The following is a 6,120-nucleotide window of genomic DNA, read 5'->3' on the forward strand; positions in this document are numbered from 1 at the left end:
TCCCAGTTTTGAACACTTGACTCGGTCCACGTGGACTCCGGCTTCGGCGACTGGGCCGGAGGCCGGGTACACCTGTTGAGGCTGCGAGCGCTGCGCGTAACTCTGCGCGGAGACGGACGCGGGCAGCCTGGGGGCTGCTTCTCCGCTCCTTCCCCGCGGTGGGCGCGCAGGCCGGCTGGGCTGCGGCCAGAGCACGTGCGTCCCGCCGCCACAGCCCTGCCGGCCCCGCGGACGTCCTCCGCTGGGGGAGGGGCGGGGCGGGGAGCGGGGGGCGGGCGGGGGGCGTGGTCCTGGGCGGCGGCCGGGATGCAGGATGGGAGGAGGCGGCGATGCGGGATGCGGGGCGCGCGATGGCCCAGACCAGCCCAGCGGCCCCCGGGCTTGCGGACGGAGGATGATCGGGCTGCCGCGCAAGAAGCTGCAGAAACTGTTTCTCAGAAAGGTAGGGCGAGCCCTCGCGCTGGAACTGGGGTCCGGGGGAAGTTCTGACGGTGTTTATTTACTGCTGGGAAACTGATTACGTGACAGGTCTTGGCAGGTGAAGGGCGAGTTCGAAAGTTGTTTTCTGGGACAGAGTGAAATTCTGTGTGTCCTTAAACGTGAAAGGGTCATAGGTCACAGATGGAGGCAAAGAGCAGGTCAGCAGCCGGAGTGAAGGCGGTTGCCCTCTTTTTGAGGTTGTGTTACAGCCCGAATGGATTTAATCTTATGGCTCTCGTGTATTTTCACGGTCGAGGGGAACCGGGGCCACTCGGTCATTTTCCTGCAATTTTAGAAGCAAAGGGGAGAAAATGTGACAAAGTTGATGTTTATTGAAGCTGTTACTAGAAGGGAAAGTTTTAGGTGAAGAGAATCAGATTTAGAAGTTTGCCCTTAAAAAAAATTTTTTTTGCCTTTTTTAGAACTTTTTTTATTGTAGTAAAGTATACATAACATAAAATTTACCATTTTAACCCCATTCAGTGGCGTTAAGTACATTCACATTGTTGTGCAGCCGTTACCACTGTCCATCTCCAGAACGTTTTCGTCTTCCCAAACTGAAACTCTGTGCCCGTTAAATTATAACGCCCCATTCCTCCTGCCCCACCCCACCGAGTTTGCCCGTTTTTAAGTGAAATAACTCAAACACATAATAGTGATATGTAATAAGTATCCCTCAGATTACAGTCCAAACCAGGTCATGCAGAATAACTCCTGCAATCTGTTCTCTGGATTTGTTAGAGAAATTACTTTGAATTGTATCTCATATAACTGTCTTTAAAAACGATAGGTACGAAATACAGGGTTTTAAAAATCACAGACATACCCAGGGGGTATAGGGTTTGTGAGTCATAACACTTTTTTGAAGAAAATCTGTGACTTTCCAACAACGTGCATATCATTTTCTTTAAGTTGGGCAAGAAATGTTCTGATTCTCTTGTTTTAGTAACTATCTCTAGGTGTGCATATGCATATATGCAAATTTGTGGTTAATAAATCTTCTTTACTTGTAGATCTGTATGCATGAAAATATAATATTAAACTAAACTTATGTTTCACTTTAAAATCACTCCTGAAATCATATTTCTAATGATTTTATAAAGGGAAATGAAAGTTGTTTCCTTCCAGTTTGGGGGTTAAGAAAACTGAGGCATTAAGGAACCAGGCGCATGTCCTCTTTTAGAAGCATGAACAGATCTACTTGTAAAAGCTGCACCCCCTGGATCCCAGCCCCTCACCCAACCCAGCCCTTAGGTCTGCCACATCCTTACCCTCATTCCCCATGTGGCCCTTTGCTGTGACGTAAATGAACCTCACATCTCTGGGAGTATTTCCTTATTGATACCCCTTCTTATTCCCAAAGACATCGATAAAGTTAGCAGATATATTCAATGAGAGATGAAAAAGGGAGTAAATGCAGATATTGAGGCAAAGGAAGGAAGGTAGAAAAACTGGATCTGAAGGCAGAGGCGAGGTCAGAAGGCACAGCAGGCTGTGCTCTGAGCTTGCTGGCTTCCCAGGGGTGGACACAGTGTGAGCTCACACCGCAGACAAAAGCCCAGACCCGGTTGTTCGGGTGGACACGTCTCTTTCTGTCCCTGAGCCCAGAGAGCATCTCCCGCAGGTCCTCCTAAAGAGGGCACCGCGTAAAAGCAGAGAACAGTATATGCCTAAGGGTGGCCTCTGTTACGTGCAGCACGTTTCTCAGTAATGCCTTTTGTAATGCTGTGAATTGTAAGTGGAGGGGGTCAGACCAAAATACAGAGCAGAAAAGCACTTCTATCCCAAGTCAGCTGTATGTGGTTCAGGTAAACAGCTCTCTGGAGAGCTGCATCATCCAGGGACATTTGAAGCCATCTGGATGTCATACCCCCAGACAGTTCTCCGTAGCCTTGGGGAGGAAATCCATAAATTTCGTTAGGATTCAGTTTGGGTTCCTTGACAAGTACAGGAATGCAGGTTCTCTATGTTGCAGGTTACGAGGAGGGGCTCATAACATTTGGGAGCTGGAAGAGGTCTTAGAAATCACACAGCCCATACACTTCATTTTCTAGATGAAGAGACTGAGGGCCTGAGAAGTTGAAATGCCTTGCCCAGGATCACAGGGTGAGTGAGTGGCAGAGCCTGGGCCAGACCCGAAGCTTCGGACACCCACTCCTGAGCTCTTCCCTTTATCCATGATGGGGAGGGTTCAGCAGAGCCGCCAGAGGACTGGAAGTGTGTCTCCCCGCCTGTGTTAACCCTGTCTGTATTATGGGGCTGCTGACCCTGGAGTGACCGCGCTGTCCCAACCCCGGGCTAGCTAAGGCAGGTTCCAAATCCCTTGCTCAGGAGGGCGCCTTCCATATACATTCCAACCACCCAGAGCCCACACCCTAACCACTCGCTCTGCGGCGCTCTCCCTCTCCAGGCCACCGTCCCCTGCCCTGATCACCCCAGGGCCAGGTACCGACAGCTGGCGACAGCCCCGGGAAAGGTTCAGACTAGCCTGTGCTGAGCTTGCTCACCCAGCCGTGCCTGTTCCTTCGTGTGGAAACTGCAGTAAAGGCTCGCGTCCCCGCCCTCCTCCCGCCTCCTGACTGGCCGGCCTCCCTCCGTGGTCCTCCCCACACAGGGAGCCGGGGCCCTCCCTCCCTCTTAGGAGCTGTGGGTGACAAACCGTCTTCTCAGTGCTCCTTGCCTCCTGATCCACCGGCCTGGCCATACCTAAATAATAATAATGGAACCTGAACTGTGAAACACGGTTAGTTGTTTGTGACACTTTCAGCACGTATGCTGTGGGCAATGAGACGGTAGTAGGACCGAGTTCCTGTCATTGAGAAACCGTACAGTCGCACGAGTGACTGCGATGAAAGCAGAGCCCACACAGATCGTGCGTTAAGGAGAGGCTGCGGCGCCGCGTGCCCTGCCCTGCGAGGGGCTGCGGTAGCTGAGGGCTGCGGGTCTGGGGGGCGCATTGCCGGTGAAGTGCGCCGCTGCGCAGAGGCGTCTCCCGCAAGCTGGCTTCCTCATCGTCGTGCGCCGGATCACTAGGTTTCCGACGCCGATCTGTCTTAAAATTTCAGAGAAGTGAGCATCTCCCATCTTTTCACTGTTAACCCTCGATAGCCCACGGGCAGATCAGTCCTGGATACTTTCCCAGTTTCGTCGACATTGAGGACTGGTTCACACTCACACCGCCTGTAACAATAACAGGAGCTTCGTGATAATCACGCATCACGCTAACAGTCTACGTAAGTAGCGGTCCAAATGGGTTTCCGATGATGTGATGAGTTCCCATGCTGACAGCCGTTCATCTGTTTCCCTGTGGGTCCCTTTCCAAACTGTGATGTGATTTTATTCTCAAAGCCATCTGAGTCAGTATGTTTTGTGCTTTTACAACATGAGAAAAGACAGCTGTGGAAGAATGTTTCATAGGGTCAACCCAGAGGTGGTGATTTTTATATAAATATAGGACATTTTGTGTTTAATAAAGGTGGAGAGGAAAACTTCTGACAGCATCATACACAGCTATTTTGTGATATAAAGTGTAAGCAAAGTTTTGACTTGCTCGGATTAGGGAGGAGAAATGTAATTGTGTTGTTTTAAAAACGTAAAATTGTGACAGATTTCTACCACATTTAAGAGCCACGAACAGAGCCGCATTTTATTTATTTATTTTTTTTTTAATTTTTAATTTTTTATTTTTTTTTGTGGTACGCGGGCCTCCCTCTGCTGTGGCCTCTCCCGTTGCGGAGCACAGGCTCCGGACGCGCAGGCGCAGTGGCCCCGGCTCACGGGCCCAGCCGCTCCGCGGCACGTGGGATCCTCCCAGACCGGGGCGCGAACCTGGTTCCCCTGCATCGGCAGTTGGACGCGCAACCACTGCGCCAGCAGGGAAGCCCCAGAGCCGCATTTTAAAAAGCAGTTTATATTAGAGGTGATGTGAAGACAGCTAATCTCAAAACATTTGCTATTTGAATTGTTAAAAAGTGGCTGCAGAAATATATGACCCACGTCAAGGAGGAGAGGGCGGGGTCTGCAAAATGTATCCAATAAACATTTGCCAGTTTATTGATTCTCTCTTCCCATGTTATCAATGAGAACTTATGTTCCAAGGAAGTTCACAGCAGCGAAGCTTCAGAGAAGCTGAGGATAGAGGGTTAAGAAGGTCAGGGCTTCCCTGGTGGCGCAGTGGTTGGGAGTCCGCCTGCCGATGCAGGGGACGCGGGTTCGCGCCCCGGTCCGGGCGGATCCCACGTGCCGCGGAGCGGCTGGGCCCGTGAGCCGTGGCCGCTGGGCCTGTGCGTCCGGAGCCTGTGCTCCGCGACGGGAGAGGCCACGACAGTGAGAGGCCCGCGTACCGCAATAAAAAAACAAAAACAAAAACAAGAAGGTCAGCAGCTAGAATCCAGGGAAGAAAGTGTCAGTGTTCTTACTGTGGGTGTGACTCCAGTAGCTTTGGGCCATCCTTGTGGCTCTTAAAACCCCTTGTTTGTGGCGGTTTGAAAACAGAGTGGAAAGCAATGTGGATCCACTTTCTGTCACGCAGGGCGGTATCAAGAAAATACTGAGACGGCCCCTGCCTTGGAAAATATAACAGAGATTTTAAGATATAGGGTTTTTACAGAGATTAATTTTCTGAAGTTATGGCTGAAGTTTTAGTTGCAGGAGGTTTATTTTGAAATGGACAAAGAAAATGTGGTGAGTCCTGCTATACAACCGTAAGAGATGGCATCTCTTTGCTCTACCTGAGGAACATGGTCCATCCCCTCCATAAATACTTACTGACGGGGCACTTGATTTGCACCAACTGGGGACTAGGGGTACAGCCCTAACAGACAGGTGGGCCTACCCTCAGTAGCTTACAGTTCTGCAGGACAGTCAGCCCCTGTGCCCTAGATAAATGATGAGCAGGATACAGAAACAGCATAACTGCAGAAGAGGGGACTTTGTTTTAATGCCAGGTACAAGGGAAACATCATCTTGTTTCTGCCCTCTGCAGTGACTACACCCACGGAATAAACTTCAGGATTGGGCCCTGTGTATCAGAGCAAGGTGCAGCTGGCGCATGGAAGTACTTAGCTCCCGGCAGAATACGTGAGGCTTGCCATGAGGATCAGGGATGGGGCCTCGGCAGCCTCCCAAGTAAACCATCCCCAAGAGCATCGGTCCCTCTGGCCCAGAGTTCACCAAGACATGAACCAACAGCAGCACAAAACTGTGGGGAGGATATGGTGGGGGGGGCGGTAATCTCAACAGATAGTAAACGCTCTCCAAGGCCAAGAATCATCCTCTTCTGCGATAACCTTATCAGTCGCTATGGATCTACCATTCTGAGTTAATTTAAATACTTAATAACTCATCAATATTCTATACCAGTGTCATCTTTTGAAGTAACTCTCTCCCTACAGTTTTGCTATCTACGGCATAAAATGAGATTTCTCTCTCTCTTTCTGTTGGTTTTAAATTGTCTCCTTAAACTCAAGTGCCTCCTGCCGTTCTTGAACCTGAAGCTGAGGTTTTCAAAGACTCTGCTCTAGTTTTCCTTTCAACGTCATGGGTGTGGTTCACAGACCCACGGCTCAGAGGCCGTGCCCCTGTGTGAAGTCTCCGTCATGTGTACAGATGGGCCTTAGGTGGGTACTGCCCAGGTGACTA

General features: G+C 50.4%; 1 long non-coding RNA gene across 1 annotated transcript; it reads left to right on the forward strand.

Annotated features, from left to right (window-relative positions):
* The first annotated feature begins 229 nt into the window (after positions 1–229).
* LOC114487022 (uncharacterized) lies at positions 230–5,880 on the forward strand. The gene is made up of 4 exons (XR_003681591.1): positions 230–442; positions 2,456–2,586; positions 2,891–3,713; positions 5,465–5,880. It is a non-coding gene; the product is annotated as an uncharacterized lncRNA (long non-coding RNA).
* Positions 5,881–6,120: the final 240 nt, after the last annotated feature.

This window comes from Physeter macrocephalus, chromosome 10, assembly GCF_002837175.3.
Source record: "Physeter macrocephalus isolate SW-GA chromosome 10, ASM283717v5, whole genome shotgun sequence".
Taxonomy (NCBI): domain Eukaryota; kingdom Metazoa; phylum Chordata; class Mammalia; order Artiodactyla; family Physeteridae; genus Physeter; species Physeter macrocephalus.